Source organism: Chlorocebus sabaeus, chromosome 11 (genome assembly GCF_047675955.1).
Source record: "Chlorocebus sabaeus isolate Y175 chromosome 11, mChlSab1.0.hap1, whole genome shotgun sequence".
NCBI lineage: Eukaryota > Metazoa > Chordata > Mammalia > Primates > Cercopithecidae > Chlorocebus > Chlorocebus sabaeus.
In genome coordinates, this window is record NC_132914.1 from 39,448,097 (window position 1) to 39,459,423 (window position 11,327).

An 11,327-nucleotide genomic window follows, 5' to 3' on the forward strand; every position below is an offset into this window, starting at 1 on the left:
CACTCTTTTTCAAAAGCAATCAAACAAACCTAGTTGAGTTCAACCAAAAGAATGAGGGAAATAATATCTGCCCTGCCCCCAGCAATGTGGCTACTGTGATAAGGTAATGACCTTCACACACACATGCACACACACGCACACACACACACACACTTTTGTATGAAGACATTGGTTAACTGTAAAGCACTGTCCGTGTGAGTTTTAACACTAAGGAAGTCATTAGTGGTCTGGCCCAGGGCTGTGCACTGTGCAACTTTAAGACGGTGTGTATTGTTGTTGTTATTATTATCAAACATGATTCAATAAACTCACAACCACATCATGAAGAGATGCATGTTTCACCCAAAGTGCACAGACAGTACCCACTAGGCCAGCACAGAACAAAGTTCTTTATTCAGAACTTTCCTGAACAGCAAAGTCCTTCACATACCTATAAAGTGCTCAGTAATTTTTGAAAAATAGACCTAAGCTGAAGCACTGCCTGGCTCTACATGGAGCTTTCCTCAAACATCTCACCCACAAGGCAGCATAATAAGAACAATACAATTAGTAACAGGTACTATTTGTTCACACCAACTGTGTAATAAGTTAAACATGCTAATCACTTTACATCCATCACTTCATTTAATCCCTACAACAAATTTATGAAGTCTATACTATCCTTATTCCCGTTTCACATAAGAGGCAACTGAGGCTCAGATATGTCATTTGCCCAAGGGCAAACAACAAATAGTAAGTAATAGAAATGAGCTTCCAACCAGATTTCTCTAACTGCAATAACTGTGCTCTTAACCACAGATGAGGTTTTAATGTCCCTATATCCCCTTCATGTCAGAGAAAGAAATACAATCACAAAGTGGCTAACAAACAGTTAAAAGGATGGCTGACAGTCCCAGGTTCCCTTGCATTTGAAAAATCCAGGTTATTAAATCTGCGTTTTGTAAGTGGGAATTCCACATGACATTCAAATCCATGGGTCTCAATTAATGTGCACTCACAAAAAAGCATCCATGTCCACAGCCCTCATTGATGGTATATTTATCATGGTTATGAGGTTTAGACTTACACAACTCACTCTGGTTTAATAGCTTCCACTTTTCGCCTATTGCTAATGAAGCCAGATCATCCCCATTCCACTCTGGAGACAGAAATCCCTGCAGAAGAGCGACACTCACTGAGCTTCTGGCTGTATGCCTTTGAAAATGAATGGACTTTTTAGCTGACCTTTGAATGGTCTAGTAGAGAGGCCCCAGGCAGACACTGCCAGAGTATCTCTCTGACCATATCTATTGGATCCCTGAAGGCTTCCCTTCTTGAGAATTCTCTATTAAAATGCAAAAGTCTTCACTACTGCCAAACAGAATGCTGAGCCCTGCTGGTTCCCGCAGAGTTCCAGACTTGGCACTCGGCCATTGGATTCACAGCACCTGCCAGAGCCTCTTCCATCCAACCATATTCCTGGCCAGGCTCCCTGGTCTACCCAGGCCTGCTTCTGCCCAACCAGGACCTGGCAGGACTTGCTCCCTCATTACACATGCTCTCTCCACTGGCTCACCTACCTTGGCCTTCAAATACTGTGGAACCATGAGATTTATCAACACCAGGATACTTCTCAGCATGAAAGGGGACACCATATTGACCACACCCTGGGACAAAGACATAAATCTGCAGACCTAGATCTAGCCACTCCATTAAATACCCATAGGACTTCCCTATCTTAAAATTACAGTCTAGTCTGGTGTCTTTTCTAGAGATTCATCCAATTTTTTCCTCTATCTTCTCTGCCAAAAGTCTAGAATGAGTTATCTACAAATATAGCCTCCATGTACTCACCACCCACTCCCCTCTAATCTCCAATCAATTAATTTTCTGCCGCCACCATTCAGCTGAACTGACTTTGTATACTCAATCAAACCTTTCTCTTAGTCGTTTTTCTCCAAAACTCTATATCTGGTTCACCTTCCATGCCCCAGTCTTTAGCTTCCTCGAGATCTCACAGTCTCATCTGTTCTTTGATTATTCCCTACTGTAAATGGCAGATACCTTTAAACATTTGAAAAAGCTGTCTTTTCTATGTTAAATCTCAGTTGTCCTTCATTTAGCACAATTTTTGCAATCCTCTCATCCGGGCCACTTCCTCTGGCTGAGCTCTGGTTCTTCAATATTCTCCTTGAAATGTTTCATCAAGAAACTCAAGCTCACTTCTCCCGACTCCACCTCTCTCTACGAATCCAGACTCATATAGTTGTAGCTTTGTTGGCAGCTTTTTTACTCTGGTGGCTTCTACCATGGACACCATCAACAACATCTGCTAGGTCCTCATTTATGAATTCTTACTAAGTTGCTTGCTTCCATCTTGACCTTGTGCAGTGATTTTTTTTTTCCTTTGTCAACCCAAATATAGGATTTTACATTTATCCCTCTTACATTTCAACGTCTTAATTTCAATCCCATTTCACAGCCTGTCAAGACCCTTTTGAGCTTTAATGCTGTCATCTATCATGTTAACCCTTCTTTCTATTGAGTTGTCTACAAATTTGATAAGCATCTCTTATATGATTTTCTCTTTTCTGTGTCAATTTCAGCTTAGAGACAGCTGATTTTTCAAACATACGTGTTAAAGACCTTTTCACTGCCTCTCAGCTGCTCTATATGTCACCAGTTCTCACCTCCCCAATCTAGGTTATTATTCCTGTTACTTGAAACAGTGGTTCTGAGACTTTAGTGGACATCAGCATTACCTGTCACATTCATTAGAATGCATATTCCCAGGCCCAAGCTCCAGCAATTCTGATTCAGTAAATTGGAGAAGACTCCAAGAGTAAGTGCCTTTAACAAGCACTCCAGGGATCAACGAATAATCTGCACAATGGTATTTAAACACTTCTTTAGGACCGCAAACTTCTGCTTTTTTGGAATCTGTGTGTGTGTGTGTCAGAGAGAGACAGAGAGAGAGAGAGAGAGGTAGGTGACAGGGGTAGAGATGAGTTATATTTTCTAACTGCCTTCTCAGCTCTCAAATGTCTTTTAAGGGAATCAAACATAATGTCACTCTACCTATATTCAGCTACTCTTCATTCACATTTTCTAGGCAAATTCACGTTGTAAGTAAATGGTACCAAAAAGCTCTTTAAAGGACTAGACATTCAATTTGAAATTACTTAATACAGTGAACATAATCAAATGTCTTCTTAATGGTCTTAAATGTAAATAGATTATTTTGGGTCTTCATGTATATGTCTGTAACCTCAGGTTTATAAAACAACTGTTCCAGTCATAAATTTACGAAATGTTTCATCTTAATTGTTCAAAAGAATTTCAAATATTTCTGTGTTATATTTTTAGATTATCTCACTGTATTTATTTTAATTCAGCATTATTGTATTGGTTTTTAACCTCATGGGTTTCATTTGCCTTGAATCTTTTTACACTCAGCTCTTTAAAAATACTGTATTTAAAAATGTATCATGGTGATAGATACCTTATTTTATTTTAAAATTTTTTAGCTTTAAGACTGTGTTGCCTTCTTTAATTAAGTTCTTTCCTTTTCTTCAACCATCATTATTCTCATTTTCTGCCTTCTGTTTTCGGTCCCTTGCTTTCATGGTGCCTGACAAAAAAAAATTATGGGTCACAGAAATGCCCCAAACATAAAAAATCCCCAAAACAACTGGGAAAGCATCAAAGTTGCCTAGCCAGATTTGTACCTGCTCCTCTGGCTTCTCCTAATTCTTCATCCCAAAGACTCAAGACACTCACAAGAAATCCCACATTAGGGACCTTAAAATAATCTCCATCGAATATCCTACATATATATTTTTGCTATTAATTTGTTAAAGAAAGTCTGTTAAAACTACTAGCATTAGGATGTGCATGCTTCAAATTGGTTTTGTTTTGGTTTTTCTAAAACTTTTTAACTACCCTGATGCAAAGTCAGATCATTCAGTAAAATGACCCATCCAGCAAGCATGAATTGATTCATTAGGCCCATGTGGAAAGAGAGAGAGAGATGATAGTAGTTGCCATTTATTTACCTATGACATGGCATACTCTGCGATAAGTGCTTTATATATTGGACCCAACTGATCTTCACAACAATTCTGCAATGAAGATATTAGTATCCTTATTTTACAGATGGAGAGTCAATACTTCCCTGCTCCTTCTACCACTGCACACAGCCCTTCAGCCAGGTGGATCATTGTGGAGAGGTGGAAATGCTAGTTGTGGAGGACACTGTGCTGCTGAAGGACTCACTCTTGGAGCTGCTGGAGTAGCTGCTGCCACCTGACTTCTCTCAGATTTGCTCTTCAGCTTGAAGAGACCCCATATCCCAAGGTCATACCCCTTCCCATGGCCAGGTCATGTTCCATAACTCATCCCCCAAGGTGGGGAGGGAGTGATAGGGTCACCCTCTTCACCCAACCCCAGGACAACTCTAAGGGGACCTCCCAGCTACACAGAGCTCTCACAGGGCTGGCTGAAGCCTTCTTGCGACTGTGATGCGGCCAACTTGGCATCTACCTGTCCTGCTTCCTCCCTCTGCTCTCCTCCCCTCCAACTAATGGATCCTGAGAGCAAGTTTCCTTCTCAGTCTCCTTCTTGGAAAATCTGACCTACAACATTAGTTTTGTGGTGAAACATAGCAATTTTTATGTATGCCTCCTCTTTAACAAAAGAAGCATCAAAGGCAGTTATCACGGCTATGTAAAACATAACCCGTTAGCACAGCTAAAGTGGCAGAGAAAGGAAAATGAAACAAACAAAAAAAAAAAAAAAAGGGAAAGGAAAGGAAAGGAAATGACATAAAATTGAACCAGATATGTGGCTAACACAAAAATGAATCCATTCGTTCTGCCAGAAATTTGGCTCTTTTTTTGCCAAAGCAAAGAAAAAGTAAACTCTTGAATTCTACAATTCACAGTAACCTTAGGTTGTTTGGTTAAATACACAGTTTCTCAGGAGAAACTAAGACCAGAGAGAATTACCTCCTGAGAATTCACACAAAGATATTCATGGCCTCACGTTAGATGCACATGTGAATTTTATGGAGACATATGCCTAACTGATAGGGTGACCAACTGTCCAAGTTTTTCCTGGACTAGGACATTTCCTGACGTGGGACTTTCAGTTCCAAAACCAGGACTGTCTGGAGTAATTGTTTATGACAGTTGGTCACCCTGGTGATGGCACAACTCCAACATCAAATCAGTAGAAAGCAAATCTCCAGGGGACAACATGAATCGGTTTAGGTACACAGATTTCTGGGGCTCTGGCTTAATCCAGGCGTCATTCTGGGTTGTCTAGAGGAGTGTTTAAACTGCATGGCCTCCACACAACAATATTCCCCCTCCATGAATATCGTGGAGCTCCCCTGAGCTTTCTGAGAGATAATACATACAGCAGTGAGTTTAAAGTTGTACTCCTCAACAACAACAACAACAACAACAATAACCAAAGTACAGTTATTTTGTGCTGTTAATTCAATAAAAATCCTCATGCTTGGGCAGGCAGTTGAGCTAGGAATAGAGTTAACATTCTTAGGTGAAAATTGAAAAGCCTGACAAGCACGGAAAGGTGATTTCAACTCCACTTGGCCGTGAGCTACGGGAGCATTTTGGGGCAGGAACAAAATTCTCCTTTGAAATGAATACTGAATCTTCTTCACTGCGTAAATGCATGACCTTAAGTTAAAATATTCCACACCAAAAAATTGGGTCACCACAATTTTCAGCCTGGAAAAACTAGAAACTGAAAAAAGGCAGTGGCTACCCCAAAAAAATCAATCATAATAAAACACCTATGGAAAAATTAACTCTTCTACTTTCAAGTATACCTGCTATGATAAACTATTTGAGCAATTACCAAAAAAGTAACTGAATAATTGCCCACAACTGGCATCTCATTAAAAATGAGAGACTTCCATATATCCATCGTCTATTCTATAACTAAAATAATCATCCACTAGTTTATAATGCTGACTTGTTTCTAATGGATTGGGCCTAACAGTTGCCGTCAATAATCTTGACTTAGAAGTTCCAGTATAGCAGCTGTCTCTCAGCAAATAACCTTTGGAAGTCATTTAACAAATAAATATTCCCACTTCCTGAGTGATCTAATCAGCAGTCATATGGATTTTCTTTTCCAGTTAAGTTCTAGTTGTCAATTGTAATTTGTAAAAGAAACTGGAAGGAAGTTAGAAACAAAGATGGTAATTATTCAACCAATGTGGGTTTTGTATATTGTGGCATGCTCTTCAGATGTGTTCTAGAATATTTACCATTTCCATTGACAAAATTTCCAGATGATTGCTAACATTCTTTTTTAGGTTCTACTGTATAGACAGCCATAAGTAAACCTGAAATAAAGACATTCTATGTTGTCAGATCTGCAAAACCTACTCTTCAGTGGGGGGTGACAATTGTCACCTGGATTCAGAAGGGGATCAGTAGAGGTATAGTCAGTTTTATTGTTTTAAACCAGTATTTTCTCCATCCTTACTAGAGGAATTGGTTGAAGTATCTACAGAGTAAGATTAAGAAAAGCACGCTGAAAAGAAAACTAGACCTTCCTGTGTGTAAGTTGTACTTTTCCAGGGAGACGCTGACTCTTACAAGGCATCTCTGGCTTTTACCTTACAAAAGCTGGGGCACTGACGTCTTTCAGGGGGCTTCTAAGCTGTAACAATGGCCCCAGAAGCGTTCCAGCTCTGAGGAGACTTGTTTGTATTTCTTCATCATCTTATTCACCAGCTAATTTCCAACCCTCCGTTTCATTTCATGCAGTGTCGATCCAGTGCAGGACGGACAGGATAGCTGGGTGCCCTCGAACCACGCAATGAGGCCATGCAGCGAGGCATTATGCTTCCCTTCCCTTTGACTCCTTCTTGGTCCCCTACCTGCTTCACAGCTACCTAAACTCCATTACATGCCATCTGGCTATTTGCCGCCGCCGCTTTAGTCATTAAACAGGAGGGAAAGAGCACCCTTGGCTGCACAATGAAGTTATCCATTGCCTCAGTTCAACACACAGGCAGGCTTTTCTTCCTTCTGAATACCTAGTTTTATCTGTGACTAAGAGGTCTGAAATTTTACTACTCAACCCACTAACTTTTGCATTGCATCAAAGGGAAGGTCAGTAATCTTCTTGACAGAAGATTTAAAACATAAGGAGCTTAGCATTCGGGTCTAGGAACTTAACCCTGGTGCCCTCCCAGTGCGCTGCTAATGGAGCTCGATTTCAGTTTCCAGCTGACTTTTCAAAAAAGCTGATGAGGCCAGAAAGGCTCCTCCACTCTCCCCCTCCCACCGCACCCCGCTGTGACTAGGCCTTTTACACACCTCCAAACAAGACGAACGAGCAAGCTCTTCCTGGTGAAATGGAGGACTGCAGCAGGCATCCCAGCTCAGTTTTGTGAACTCTTGATCAGAGTAATTTCCAAATACATCACTGTCAGTACACACTTCGAGCCTGCCATCAAGGAGCCCAGAAATTGGATTGCCACCTTATTCCTTTCTAAAGGTGAAACAAGCCCTTTAAAAAAAAAGTAGTTATGTTTTATTATATTGTTTCATATGAATAAATGAATTATATGTAAGCATTTTTCACACTTTAAAGAACATAACGTTTCTGTTTCTAAAATGTACATGCATACATTTGTTTAAAAATAGCTGCCTTCATTATCATAATGATTTTTTTCCTCCTGTGTTCAAGAGCTCAGGGAATTAGTGGTAAATGTAAATGTAATCAAGGGCACCACCATGCTTTTAATTTGGCAAATAAAAACCATTTTTATCTCCCATCATTGTGGCAGGACGAGTCAGTTCTATTACCAAAAGAAGCTTAGAAGTAATGTGATTTCCATCTGACATTTTTTTTTTATGTTTATGTCTTGGCTGAATAAAAATCTTGCTCTTAATTTCACATGTTGGGGTACAGTTATGAGGAAATGAAATATTATTGGAACTACCTTTCTGGGAGACAATCTGCCAAAATATATCAAAAACATAAAAATGTGAATATCCTTTGACCCAGAAATCCCACTTCTTTAAATTTACCCTAATACAGTGGTACTAATAGGAAGAGATGCATGTCCACTGTGCGGCTGTTTACAAAGCACACACACAAGAAAAGATCTTAAACATCTAATAAAAGGCAACTAGTTGAATATATTATGGTATGCAAATAAAATTTAAAACAACTATTTAGGGTGGTATATGGAGACACAGGAGGAGAAAAATTAAAAAATAAAAAACAAGACGACTATAATAATTGTGTGACTAGGATATTTGAAATGTTGTTAAATATGAGCACATAGAATTTATTTAAAAAATTATTCATTCAACAAAGATTCATCAAATACTAAGTGACAGATATTACTCTATAGCAGAGGTCAGAAGATGTTTTCCAGCCAGGTGCAGTGGCTCACGCCTATAATCCCAGCACTTTGGGAGGCCGAGGCAGGCCTGAGGGCCTCAGGATTACCTGAGGTCAGGAGTTCAAGACCAGCCTGGCCAACATGGTGAAACCTCGTCTCTACTAAAAATACAAAAATTAGCCGGGTGTCATGACGGCCTCCTGCAATCCCAGCTACTCCGGAAGCTGAGGCAGGAGAATCACTGAACCCAGGAGGTGGAGGTTGTAGTGAGCCAAGATCACGCCACTGCCCTCCAGCCTGGGTGACAGAGTAAGGCCCTATCTCAAAAAAAAAAAAAAAGAGAAAATAATGTTTTCCATGGAAGTCCACATAGTAAATACTTTAGGCTTTGTAGGCCACAAGGCCCCTATGCAGTTGCTCAACTCTGCCACTGTCATATGAAAACAGCCACAGGTGATGTGTAAATAAATGGGTGCAGCTGTGTTCCAACAAAGCTTTACTTACAAAAACTAGGCTGCTGGATGCATTCAGCTCCTGGCAGTTAGTTTGCTGACCCCTGTTGTGGACAAGTGAAATATACAAGTGAAACAAAACATGCAAAAAGCTCTGACCCAATGGATCTTACATTCTATAGCTATCTGTATATCTGTGTGCATATATGAATATGACTGAATAGATGCACACTGATCATTGATTAAGCAAATCTCTGGAGATTGTGCCAGACACTATGCTGTAATTGTTAATGATTTGGTGGTTAAACAAAAGAGACTTGGTCCCTGCCTTCAGAAAGTTCATGATATGGTAAAGAAAACAGATAAGAAAGCAAATAAAAAGAATAAAGTTTGTTAAAATTGATAAAAAATAGAATTATTAACATGGTTATCTCTGGATATTGAAATATTTAATGAGTGCATCTTTATTCTTTTTTACCATTCCTCTATTGTTTGATGTTTTTATAATAAGTATGTATTACCATTTGAAAGAATGGCATTAGTCTCAAAAAGTTGTCATCAATGAAAATGATAAAAGCTTAATTTGTATTTTCTTTTTAACGTGTAATCCTGATGAATATAGAACAGTAAATGATCTCTATATTTTTTATTGTATTTGTTTTGTCTTTGAAACTATCTAGAATAAAAGGTCTTACTCTTCTCTAAATAAATAACAAAACTCCTTCTCTTTGGTATATGGATGAGGGTCTTAGGGACTGAAGAACTCTCATTCTTCTCCATTCACTTACGAATTTCAAGTATAAAACAGAGTGCTTAAGGAAGTATAGGAGACCAATTTTCCCAAACGTTGGTAACACTTTGAGGTTACTGCCCCCTCTTGAAAATTTTTTTGTTTGCTTTTATTTTGAAAGGGAAGTCTGCAGTGTAAAATGGGGTTTTACCCAAAGAGAGGTCTGGCCCTTGCCCTCAGCTTCTGGGAGGTCATCTGTGTCATACCCAGTGGACACACCTAACAGTCTTAGGTTGGAGGCTGGCCATGCCAACAAGACCAACCATGTGTTTTAAGGTGGCAGCTTTGGGTCGTATTGTGTCAGTCCACCCGGTGACCAACTTCAACCACATGGGCAGTCAGTCATTCACTCATGCCTATGTAATGAAGCCCCAGTATCCCGTGGCCACCAAGGCTCATGTGAGCTTCCCTGGTTGGCAATACTCCATGTATATTGTCACACATTGATACTAGGAGGGCAATACATGCTGAGGACAACAAAACCTTCATGATTGGAACCCCCAAACTCTGCTCCATAGGTCTCTTTCTTTGGCTGACTTTAACCTGTATCCTTTCCCGTAATAAACCATAACCACGAGTATTGTCAGTTTCAGTGAGTGCTGTGAGACTTTCTATTGAATTATGGAACCAGGGGATGGTTTAGGGAACCCCCTAAACTTGCAGTTGGCATCAGATGTGAGGGTGGTCCTATGGAGAACTCAGACGTTTCAGTTTGGCTAACTCCCTGTAGGGAACATTAGGAGGACACAGAAGAGAACATGTTGGTGTAACTTCTGCTCTCCATTTGCCAGGAGACTTCATGCTTCTTTTATCCACTGCTTCCTCTGAATTTCAAATATCATTCATCAGGTTTTGCAGAAGGAATAACTATGTAGAACTTGCGTCCTAAAGAAAGGTGTACCTTTAGGGCACATTTACAAATATTTTCATACTTTATATGTAACTATGCCTTAGAAAAATTTACATGCAGTCTTCTAAGATATCAGAAGCAAATAAGGACACAAAACTCAAGTCAGTGCATTTGCATTAATGTAAAGAATGCAAATTTTGCCAAAATATTGGGCTAACAGTTTTTTTGTGAGTCAGAAAAAAACGTGTTTCATTTATTTCTGATTTGTTCCTTTAAAAAAAAAAGTTTTCTAGAACCTCGGAATTTAGATACATTCCTTTTTATTCTTCAAGAGACACAAAGACTACATCTTTGTGAAAGTTTAGATGTGTGTGCATGTCTGTCTTCCAAATGATTGACATTCTGGGTACAGTCAGTAACTTCCACTGAAGGTTTCTTGGGGGCAACCTTGGGCTTTTCTAGTTCATTAATCTTTTAGGTATGAAAACCTGAGACAATCCCTAAAGCTTAAACTATCATTTCCTTAAAAATTACCCTAGTGGCTATGCCAGTCAGATGTGGGTGTATCACAAATCCTAGGTCACCCAGCCCATAATTTCTTTAATATCAAAAAATAAACCAGGAAAATTAACATTGTGAACCTCCATCAATAATTTAGGCTGGAATGCAAAAGTATTTCAGCTGCATAAGTCATCTGTTATTCACTTTAAAGGCTTGAATGCAGGAGAGACTCCACCTGTAAAAAGTCTAGTTCTGAGCTTGTCCTTGACGCCAAGTTCCAGGACCTCGCACTTGAAAAGATCAGGTGAAATTCAATTATGAAGTTGTGTCTGACTTTTTGAAGTGTAAATCCATTGCACT